Source organism: Tyto alba, unplaced genomic scaffold, assembly GCF_018691265.1.
Source record: "Tyto alba isolate M040663 unplaced genomic scaffold, T.alba_DEE_v4.0 Super-Scaffold_8, whole genome shotgun sequence".
Lineage (NCBI taxonomy): Eukaryota > Metazoa > Chordata > Aves > Strigiformes > Tytonidae > Tyto > Tyto alba.
Window position 1 is genome coordinate 6,073,773 of NW_024881329.1, and position 12,042 is coordinate 6,085,814.

The 12,042-nt window shown below is 38.1% G+C and overlaps 1 protein-coding gene across 2 annotated transcripts in view; it reads left to right on the forward strand.

Moving 5' to 3' along the window:
* PLEKHA7 (pleckstrin homology domain containing A7) overlaps positions 1-12,042 on the forward strand; it is a 154,680-nt gene that overhangs the window by 73,864 nt on the left and 68,774 nt on the right. The window lies entirely within an intron of this gene.

The window sequence follows — 12,042 nt, forward strand, 5'->3', positions numbered from 1 at the left end:
AATTGCTAGATTATACATTTATCTAAGCATTTTTTAAAACATTATGCATTTTGTATAAGTAGTAAATCAAAATGCAACTGAAGCACTGAAAGCATGAAAAGGTACTGTGCTGTTTATAATCCTCTTAATCAAATATATGCATATACTACTCATCATGTTACACTTGGAGTTTCTTGCATTCTAAAAGCATTGAATAAAACCATTTTTACTATAATGCTGGTCTGAATTTATCTGGAGTATCTAGCTCTTAATCTGGTGCGGCTCACTCATGTGCTTTGGAGCACTTTATTTTTGATCTTCCTGCATCTGAAGGGGAAGAAACCTTTTAACTCCCTGAATAGCGAAGGACTATTTAATATCTATATTTTCAAAAGATTACAGAGTTTTCTGTAAGTGGAAGATGTGCATTTTTCAAAGGCATTCTGTCATTCTATGTGTTGTTAAATAATTACCTAAAGAACAAATACTATTTCATGTGAAGTTACTGCACCTTCTTAGCTGCCAAGTTTCAGTCACATGCTTGATGGAGACTTGCTCGGCATTGAAAGGACTTAGTGCAGGATCTGAAGAAGTTTTTGGAATTTTTTCCAATCTCTAATTCTGCCAGCGCTCCCCAGCCTCGTCAGCAACATGAGAGCTCGCCTGCTCCCAGATCCTCCCGCTTCGGCATAGCCCTCGGCTGCGCGTGGGCTGACCGGAGGAAAGCAGCCGAGCGGCGAGACATGCGAACCGGAGCGCTCCCCGAGAGGTGCGTGTGCTTTTTTCTGGCCGTGGGGTTTGACAGCAGCAAACCGTGGTGGTGGCTTGAGGTCAGAAAGTGAGCCGGCATGGGGCTGTCCTCCGAGGTCACTGGCCAGTTTGGGGAGATGGCAGAGAACTAGTCCTTGTGTTACAAAGGTGAGAGGCAGGTGATACTGTAGGTCCTCTGGCTGAGGTCTAATTTAAGGGCATATTTTTCTGATATTCAGCTACATAAGCTCTGCGGTGGAGCCGTGTAGACTGTGAAAACCCTGGCGATGAAGCAGAAGCAGTGCTGTTGTGCTCTTGGAGGTGTTACCGGCACCAGCTTCGCACTGGTGAGAATGGTGGGCTCTGGTGGGGGCCTCACTACCGTGGAGCTACAGGACAAGAACCAGGCAAAGCAGCTGTAACGTGCTGCTCAAGTGGTGCAGGAGGAATGCAGCCGATAGCTCCACTATATATAGTGATGTACTAAGAGCTGGCTTTTGCTGCAGCCTTGCTTCCTGAAACAAAGTCAAGGAGCCTCATTTCATCTGTTTTGGCTGTTGATGTTTTTGGCTATTTGCCTGTTGACTTCCAGGCTTACTGTGAAAGGTGGTAGTAGCTTCATCCTTCCAGTTACTTTGAAAAACAGTAACACTTGTCATGTGTTTAAGGGAAGGAGTTTTCATCTTTACCAATGGGATAATGTGGTTTCATACAGAGTCTAATTCAGAGCTGATTTAGATGTGGTTTCATACAGAGTCTAATTCAGAGCTGATTTAGAAGACACATGCTCTCCCCTGATGACTGCATGCTGTCCGATAATGCATATTGACGTTTGCTTACATAAATGAAACCTCTGAACCACTTCATAGAAAACCAACACAGTGGTTTTAAAAATCTGTTTGCTAGCTAAACATATTTTTGAGATGGAAAGAGTGAAAATGTGGTTTTTTTAATACATTCCTTGTGCCATTTTCCTTAGCCACTAGATCTTCATATTGTCACCAGTTGTGCCTCCTGTGGGCTTTTTCTGAGCTGGCTCTTTGGGCATTTTAATGGGTCTCCTTAGTGACATTAAGAAAATGCAAATGTTTCTTCCGTGGCTGGCTTGTTTTCAGTGCCACTCTACTCACAGCTGTCTGATCGTATTTTAATATTTTATTCTCAAATTTTCACCTTCTGATAGTACAATGTGTTGATTCAAGAAATTAAAGCCAGAAGTATATAAACGCAGAAATTTATATGAAACCCAGAATTACATATGTGATTATGTGAGAGTTCTCTTAAATTTGATTTATATTTAGTTCAGAGACATTCAGTACACTAAACTCAGCATAATTTATGTCAATAATGTAAATTGATATTAATCTGTTGCTATAGGTTATATTGTGACTTGACGTGCTTTGATTTCATAGTGTTGGGTTTGGGGACTGGGGAGGAGAAATGGGATGGCTGAAAATTGCCTTCTTTCTGCAGAATTAATTAATTGGTTCATGTTTAGCAAAGAAAATTCTGGCATTGCACACACCGACATAGTTAATTTTCAAAACAGTTTGCTTGGATTTCTGTACTGAATAAACTAATGACTATTAAAAGCAGAAAAGTTTTAGAGATTGGAATTGTTTAGTAAAGTGTTGGAATTCTTAATATCTTAATGTTTGGGTTTTTTGTTTGGTTGTATAAAGCTTGTCTGGTCGTGTTATGCATATTTTAGCATATCTTCTGTTCTACAGATGCCAGAGAGAATACTTTAATTCTACAGCAATATTTCTATGATTGTTAGGAAATGTCCTAGGAATTTCTCTGCTTGTCTGACTCGGGGCCAGTGAGTATTTCTACATTACTGTAAGGATGACTTGGCTCTAGATTATTTCTTTGAGCAAGTTTGAAGTCGTCAACAACTGATATAGCTATAAATCCCCCCCATTTTTTTAATGCTGAAGAGCCTTTTGTCGAATTAAAAAGACATTTCTGGATAATTTATAAACTTTGTGCATATCTGAAAAGAGATATGTCTGTTTCTATGTCTATTTTACAGTTCTAATCCCTAAAGTATTAATCTGAGATTAGTTTCAGGCTATGAATCATAGCGGGTTTCTTGCTACACAGTGGTGTAACTTGTATGATGGAAACATTTGGGTAAATAACATTTTACTAAAGTTTTATTTGCTTTATAGCTTTGGCCTCAGAACCATTTTATATGAGGTATAAAAGAGTGTGATTAATACACAGTGACTCGTAATACTGTATTGATTAATGTGATTTTTAAAAATATTTTTGTAAGAGATACTAGTCTTTCACAGCACAAATAACCCTTTTCTGTAATCTTTGAAGTTTTATTTAATGGCAGTGGCATCTCTAACGCGTTGGGTTTTTTATCTCCCTGGTGGGGATTGTTCCCCAGGATGTGCGGCAAGGGGGGGATGAGGGGCTTCTGGGGATGGCTCCCACGGCCCCGGCTAATGGGCCTTCTCTTGGCTTTGGCTGTGGAGTGTAAGCTCGGCTCTGGGTTGGCATGGATTTGTGTGTGACTTACGGTAGCGTTCTGTGGACTGGGGTAGTGTCATGGCTTCCATATGTGTCAGTATTTCCGTGCTGTAGGTGCTGGGCTGCTTTGGAAAGGAGAGTAGCCAGTAGATGTGCAATTCAGGGCTCTGAAGAGTTGGTCTGATAAACTCCATCAATTTATACTTGCTGCTCTAGGCAGGATGATTTTGTATTGACTAGTCTTCTCTCAAGCAAAAGCTTGATGTTATGTGCCTTCCAGGACTACTGTAGTCCATTTTATACTTAAGTTTTGATAGGAAAAAATTTTTTACAAGTGCATTTAAATTCGGAGATGTGACATACTTCATCCAATACAGTGAATTGAATGAGACTGGGGAAGGAGGAACTCCTTTAAAACCGTCAGGAATCATAGAAGCCAAAGGAAATAACTATGTTGCTGTAATTTTTTGTTTGATTTAAACTATATATGAATAGAGTTTGAAGGGTTTCAGAATTAACCACAAGATAGGCTGGAACAGTTTGTTACTAATGAAAGAACTTTTATTAATGTATATGTGCCAGTAAACACAAACAGCCAACCCACAATAATAGGTGTGTGTTGTGGGAACTGTGGCTTCTTCATATTAAGTGGTACTTGAGCAAATATGATGCTAATATCCTTGTTTATTCTCTAGCCTCGTGTCTGAAGGGGATGAGGTTTGTAGGGTTACAGCCAGTAACTCAACAGAATTGTGAAGCTGTGGGGGACGTGGGTAGGACTAGAGAGGGACTGAGACAGGCCCATGCATGTTTTGAATGTCCTTTGCTACAGGAAAGGCTTTGGTTGGAACATGTGTCCTCTTAGATAAAAAGCACATAACCGCAGGAACCCAGGCTGCAAAAATGATATTCTTTCATGCAGTATTTATTAGTGGAATGTAAATGGACTTTGTATTTAATTATTTGGTGAAGTAGTTAGTTAATGGTGTTATTAAAGGTTGAAGGAAGAAACCAGGTCTTCATGCTATTCTGAGTTTTTCTTCCTAAATGATGTGCAGTTTTTACATTATTCTGTTAGCAAAATCCATTCTGTCAAACCTTTTTGGTTGATTGGGGTTTTGATTGTGGATTTTTTTGGTTTTGTGGCAGAAATAGGAACTATACCCAACCTTATGACTGTAGGACAATATGGTTTGGGTGAGACCTCAGGAGGTCTCTAGTGCAGCCTCCCGCTGAAGGCAGGGGCAGTGGTGTGGTCAGACTGCTTTGCTCAGATCTTCCTCCACTCTAGTGTTGAAAACCTCCAAGGATGGACACTGCACAACCTCTCTGGGCACTCTCTTCCAGTGCTTTACCATCCTCACGATACAGCTTTGTATCCTTAAGGTGAAAAAGCTTCTCCTACATGCAGTCTGAAGATCTCTTGTACTCCCTTTGCGCACCAATGTGAAGAGCCTTCTTGATTACAGCCTTGCGGGCAGGTGCTGGTAGGACACCCTGAAGCTGTCGCTTCTCCAGGCTGAGCAAGGCTGGCTCCCTCACAGAGCAGGTGCTCCCTGGAGCATCTTGGTGCCCCTCTGCTGAACTCACTTCACTTTGTTGATGCCTTTCCTGTATGAGGATGTCCAAAATTGGATGCAGTAGTCTAGCCCTGGGAGAACTTGATGGATACCAGCTATAATTCTTTAATTCTGTTCTGGACACTTGTGATGTTGTAAGAGAACGGGATTTGATTAAAACTTCATTCCCGTGGTATAGGTTGTGGATAAAGCGTTTCCATTTTATAGGGAGGGGAAAAGGGCAATGTGTTGCCACATCGTCTCAGGGCACACACAGCAGCCCAGCATGGTCTCAGTCTGCAGTATTGTCCTCTGATAATCACTTTTTTTGTATTATGCATTAAATTCAATAAATAGTAAATCAACAGTGCATTTGTCTTAAGAAGATGAAATCTGACTTCAACATTAAAAAGCTGATTAAGAGAAAATGTTTTGAGGTTATGTGTCTTACATGGCGGAGGAATAAAATTTTTTAAATCTGTTTTATTCAGATGTCATTGCTGTTGTATTAAATTGTTTCAGCTTTCTACACTGTATGGCTTGCTACTTAGATGAAAACAGGATGCTGGAGAACTTGTGTTTGCTTTCATATTTAGAACAGTGCAGATTGTTGTGTCTTTTACTGTGTAAGTCTTTACATCAAAGTAAAATATGTTCAAATATGACTGGTGAGGTTTTTCAGCCTCCTTTGGTTAATTTAGATGCTATGCATATGAACACCTGTCTTATTGTAACCAGTTTTTTTATGGCTTGAAAATTGAGATATATAATACTTTTGTGTAAAAATTCCCTGAAATACCTTTTCTAAAATAGTATGCTTATATGGCAATGCTTGTTGGGTGGCTTCCTCACTAAACTCTTAAATTGTGGTTGACATTGGAATTTAAGGGTATGCTGCTCTTACCAAGGTGTTTCAATCATATTATTTAGTGGTATCACCACTTTCTTTTTTTATTAGAGAATGAATGTATTAATTTAGTTTGTGTATCAGATCCAGAAGAAATAAATAACGTGACATGTCACTGTCTACATGTTTTTTTTTGTGGCTGGATTGTTTTATAGCAGCATTTCACGTGTAACTATTCTACAACTCTGCTACTGTAATATGGTTGCATTAGGTCTACATAGTTTTCTTCATAGTGTGTGTGTATATATCCCTGGTATGTATGTATACATACAAATATATATATATGTATATATCACTAATACATGTATTTAACTATTGGACCTACTCCTGTTTGCGTTTCAGGCTTTCAGGTTTTGGCTTAGATGTTCATGTAATCTGTAAGGAATGTACAATCCATGAGTCTGCAGTTCATATTGTGATGTTAGTGACATTCCATTGTCACTAAAAGTCAAGAGTGTTTTTGTTAGGTAGCAAAGTTCCAAATTAATTTAGATAGATAGTTTTGAAGGTACTACATTTTATTTTGGAGGTTTATGGAGCATTATCTGACTATCATCAGATGCTATAATGGGAAAGAACGGAACAGTCTTGAGTTCCAAGCCTCAATTAAGATCATGTGATACAATAACGTGATCTTTTACCTTTCCAATTTTATTTTGCTGTGATCAGATAATTTTTTAGTTTAATTTTCAATTTTGAAGTCAGGGACTAATTTTTCTAAAACTACAAAAGTAAGGAAATAGACTAAAATTTCACTTTTCAGCAATGTCCTGTTTTCTAAGGATTTTTTTGTCTTCGAAACTTTTAGCATGCTTTTTTCCCTTAATTTCAAGTTACTCAATTGTAGTTTTTGTGAGTTAATAAAATCCTGATGGTGTCTTGTGATATGCATCAAAAGGATTTGTGAATCAGCAGATGACTTCAACCTGTGTTACTCATGGAAATTTGTGATGATATATTCATTCTTTTATCTGTTCTTTTAATGACGGAAAATATCTGTAGTGATTTTCCGGCGTTTTCCATATTAGCTTACCATTGATTTATTAGATCTGTTCTTAAAAGGTTGTTCATTAACAACAAAATCTTCCCTGCTGATATTACTGTCTGATAGTATAAATTATCAGTGGTAGTTCATTAAGACTGAAAAAAAGAAAAAAAAAAATGGTCTCAGTTCCAAAGAAGCTTGTAGTTCCCTTTTAACCTCGTCATTAGTGAGCTCAGTAGAAGGAAGGACACTACGTGAGAGCACGACTGTTGGTTTACTGTTAGTTTCAAACTTTCCTTGTCTGCAAGCCTCTAAAAGGAAAAATGAAAATATTACATACTCCAATGTGATGCCAGCTGTCCCCTTAGCTGTCTTAATAAGCACAGGCTCTTGTGTTGACTGATTGTAGTCACAGACATAGCTGCTCAAGATAGTTAGAGAATTGTATTCTAACTAAATAACTAAACACTTGTGAATTGTTAGGGTGATAGTCTAAGGAGGATGTGAGATTTGAGAGAATCACTTCTACTCTGTGATTCTTATGCAGTAGTTCATAGGTTAAGATGCTAATTAAACTGCATGAGGGGGTGATATTTTGACCTTATGAAAGTCTCCCAGACACCCTAATTACAGTGGAGCAAGGATTTTACTGCTACTCTGAGGAAACAGTCTACTATTTTTATGTAGATAATGTTCAGCGTCTTGAAAAGATGGGTTTTGCATGCATCCAGCTTGTAGTGGGTGTAATAAAATTAGCTGGTATTGTTCCTAATTCTTCCAAATTATGGCTCTATTACACTGCATTTTTCTTGCAATAATATTATTTGCGGAACTTTGTCACTGATTTTCTTGGACTATTCATTGATACCCTTTCTAACCTATTTTAAAAGCTAATATCTACAAAATACTCAGAAGGATATGCTGAAACTATTTTGAAGCTAGTGATGTATTTCAGAAATATGTTATGAAATAAAGCAAACTGTGCCTGGCTGTTTGCCTGGTTAGGTACAAGCACTTTCTCATGTTTGGAGTAACGACTCACTGGCTGAACAGTAATTCTTCACTGTGCGAGTTCTTCTGTTGGCTGCACCCACACCAGTAATGCCCATGGAAGTGGGGGTGCTCACCCATAACTACCATCACCATTTGGGGTATTCAGCATAAGGATGGTCATGCTTATCTAGATTTGCAGGTAAGCGTAAAGGAGTCAGCCCACGTGGAAAATAAATACTGTAGAAATTGCTCGTAAAAATTTATAGGACAGTCTGTCCAATGACAACATGATATTTTCTTGCAATAAATTTGTGGTTAATGTGATGTAGACTCAATCAGTAGTTGATTCACACATTTCAAGGTTCATCTGCCTGGGCATTTAAATTACTCTAGAGGCAATCTATAACCTTCCTTCACTTCAAATGAAAGGTCATCAACATCAGTCATGTCCAAAAGTTAATTATTAAAACTTGGCTTTGACTCAAATACAAACTGAACTGAAAGGAAAAAAAAACATAAATAGGTGAAGTCCATGTTAATTATGAGTTCTTCAAAAGGATACATGCAGGCAAAAGTGCCTGCCTCTGGCAATTATGCTATAGGATTGGAGACTGAATTGTAATTGTAGGTGTTTAAGTCAGTTAAATTTCATCACGCTATAGGTTAGGTTAGTGCAAACGAATGATAGGCAATGTAAAATTTGCAGAGTTGCTTAACCAGTACCTGAGAAATGGTTTAGGTTGCATTCTGATGGTGACCAGTACGGTGTTACCAAAGGATATAGGTGTCTGTCTGTCTGCATTCCCACCCATCCCGTAGGATGATAAAGAACATCCAGACTGTAAGGATACGTGGTTCCACCCCGACCCCTGAGCCCAGAGCCAGTTAGAAGTTAAATTAGCTGCTCAAACAGCGTGCTTTCACATGTGGCTAATGTTAGCCAGATGCGTTAACATTTTTTATATCTTGAAGGTCTTGAGTCTTTCTAAACTGCTGTAGTACATCGGTCTGAAGACAGTGAGTGACTATCAGTTATGTTTGTACATGTTGTGTACACATGGCCATGAAATGGTAGAATTTGTATTGCTGTATCTGATTACAAAGAACTGGTGTTTGAACTGTGATTCGGTTGTGAAAAGTATGAGTCTTAACTATTAACAAATCATCAGCAAACCTTGGAAAATGGTGTTCTGTAACTTTGAAATCCAGCATGACTGTTAAAAGTCTATGGTGCAATTTAATAATTATGGTCATGGTAGATACTAATTAATGTAATTTTGGTGTGGATTTTTCATGTTTTCATACTTGCTTTGGTTTGGTGGTTCTGTTGATTAGTAATTACACAAAATCAGAATAATAACAAAATGTTAAAATTAAAAGGTGCTTGCTAGGAAAATGCCATAATTTATCACACAAAAAAAATTGTGATGTTACAAGGAAAGTTAGCTTAGCATTTCAGATGTGTGGTGTTGTACTAATACAAGTTACATGGTGTTCAGAATTCACATGGTGAAGCATCATAAACCTTTTCCAGTTTTGCTGTGGGTATTAAGTCTTTCTGTAGTGAAAAAAGAATAAAAAGAGCATGAAGAATGAAGCAGCATATCGTGTCCTCTTATTAAGGCTCATTCATTGTGCCTGTTATACATGGTAGATTTCTGGACAATAGAAACACATTCAGCAGTTGCTATTTGGAGGAAATACAGGTGATTAACTACTGGGGTGCTTGGTTAGCTGATGTGCCTGGAGAACAACTGTGCCAGCTTTTTTCTTAGTCTGTGCCTGGAGAGGAAGGAGAGTTTACTATATCACTCTCGCTGGAGACGTTATTGTTATCAGTGTTGTGTAAACAGATATTACTGTTAAGCAAATGTTTCAAGGACATGAAAACAACAGAAAAATTGTGATTGAAATCTAAAAATCAAACGTTACAATTTCTCTTGTTCTAATCAGAACAAGACACTGCTAATATTTTTGGAATACACCTACTTAAATACTTGTAAAGCTTCAAAAGTACTGTAAGAATTAAATGATATTTGTAGAGAAAGGTGGAACAGCAGAGAATGACAGAACAGAATAATTTTGGTTGGCAGGAACCCCTGGAGCCCATCAGATCCAGCCCTCCTGTTCAGAGCCAGGCCAGCTTCAAAGATGGAACCAACTTACAAAGTTTGATTTGGTTGCTCACGGCCTTATCTGGCTGTTTCCAAGGATGGGGATTCCACAGCCTTGCTAGGCAACCTCCTCCAATGTTTGACTGCTCTCATTGTGGACAAAAATCTCCCTGCTATCTAAGCCTTGTTGCAAGGCATTAGCCATCTGTTGTATAGGTTGTTTTGAATAGTATTGCTTATTCTTAATGAGTCCTATGAGGCAAAACACTTAAACTCTCAGTTTTCAAATTCAAATAAACCACTGTGTTCTGCAAAACTAATTGATAGTGGCAGTGGTTTCACTTCTCTTTTCCCAGTCAAGTCCTAACTATTGAATCTGCAGATTTGCGGAACGTTTTGTTTTTGTGTGCCTTCTCCTTGTCTGTGAAATTACCATCTGCATTTTATGTAGTAGATCAACTAACCTTCTGTTTCTTTGCTTTTACTATTCAAAGCACAAAGCTTGTCCCAAAATGCAATTGCTCAGATACTTAAGAAGTGTTTACTTTCCAGCAGGAACTTCTATTATTAGCAAGTAATATTGAGTCTATTAGTAACGGACTTGCTATTTAATTACAGCAAGACGACTAGTTCGTCTTCTGAAGGCCTAGTGAGTTTATTTCATGGGAAATAATAAAACATTTGTAAAAGTGCTAGTATGGTATAATGGGTAACGTCATTTCCTAAATAACCCTAGGGCACTTCTGGAATATAGTCCTTTTTCTTAGCCTTAATAGTAGAGTTATTAATTACTAAAAGCCTGCAGATGAGAGCTTGTTGACAGTTTGCCCCTGGAGAATAAAGCCGACAAAGTACTTTAATTTTTAAAGCTAACAACGTATCTGTATTTTGGTTAGTGGGCCTAGCCTAAGTATGGAAGATTAAACAGACTGCTTCAGCCCTGATTTGAAAGGAAAGACTTCTAGTTTAAAACGACTGTGTGACAAATGCGGAGTTTAATTGTTACCGTTATAATTTATTTATTATTGTCTTTCAAAACATCTGCAAGTTCCCATTCCTTTCTTTGTATGCATACCCAAAATTAGAATATAAGCTCACATAAACGTGCTTCTTTACAAAACAATACTCCTCAGTCCTTTGGTGAGGAGGAGATCATGGTTGCTTTGTAGATGTTAGCCCTGCAGGCTTACTGGAAATGCTTTCTCCTGATCTCTGATTTCATTGGGAGAACTCGAGAGTTAGAAACTGCAGAGGTGCTTCATTAACCCACCTGGAGCAGAGGTCGGTTCTCACCAGTCTGGGGAGTGAATGCTGGCACTGGTGCCGCCGATAGTTGATGGCCTAATATGTTGTTCACTGTTTTTCATGGCTATAGGGATAGAATTTTTATAATAGGTGAGGCTGCAAAAAGTCCTTTTGGTGTAACGTAAATTGTCACAGCTTTCAGCTTATCATTGAAAACTATTGTTAAATTAGTCCCTTAGGTACGACCTCTTGTAGCAAGGTGTATTGGAGAAGGGGTGAAAAGTTTATAACGCAGAAAGCATCCTCTGCTGTGCGTGGTTCAAGTGAGACTTAGTGTGAGCAGTTTGTGGGTTTGGTTTTAGGGTTTTGTTGTGGTGTTTTTTGGGGGTTATTTGGTTGGTTGATTTTGGTGGTGGGCTTTGTTAATTTGTTTGGCTTTTTAAATCAAGTCATGTCCTGAGCTATTTACATTTGAATGTTATGGTTGCATGAGCTGTTTGATTTTTTTAGCTGTCATTTACTCTACAGAAAGACTGTTACCTGTTTGGAATTTCATTACGTTGAAACCTCAGAGTAATTCTTTATGCCTTATTCTGTTTCTGGGGGGACATCCTACTATGCTGCACAAATAGGTCATATCTGTAAGACCTGAAATCTCTGGGCATTATGGGAGGAAAAACCCCAAATCTTCTTTAAAACAAAAAAATGGATGAAGTGTTCATTTTTGCTTCTTTGAGGTATAATTCGTTTAATGGTCTTATTATTTTTGTTTTCTGAATATACTCACAATGTGTCAATGTTTTGCTGCGTTTGATGGGAATTCCAGTTTTAGATGTTGTTTACCTAATTATTGTTAGCTAAAACCCATAAAAATTCAGAACCTTAAAGAAGCGAGCCCTTGGTTCATTACTCTCCCTAATTCTAAGGCTTCCAAACAGCATGTCAGCCATGACCCTTCTAATTCTGAACAAAAATCTTCAATTTCTTATTCCTTTAAAATTTGTGATTTTTATGGATTGTTTCTTT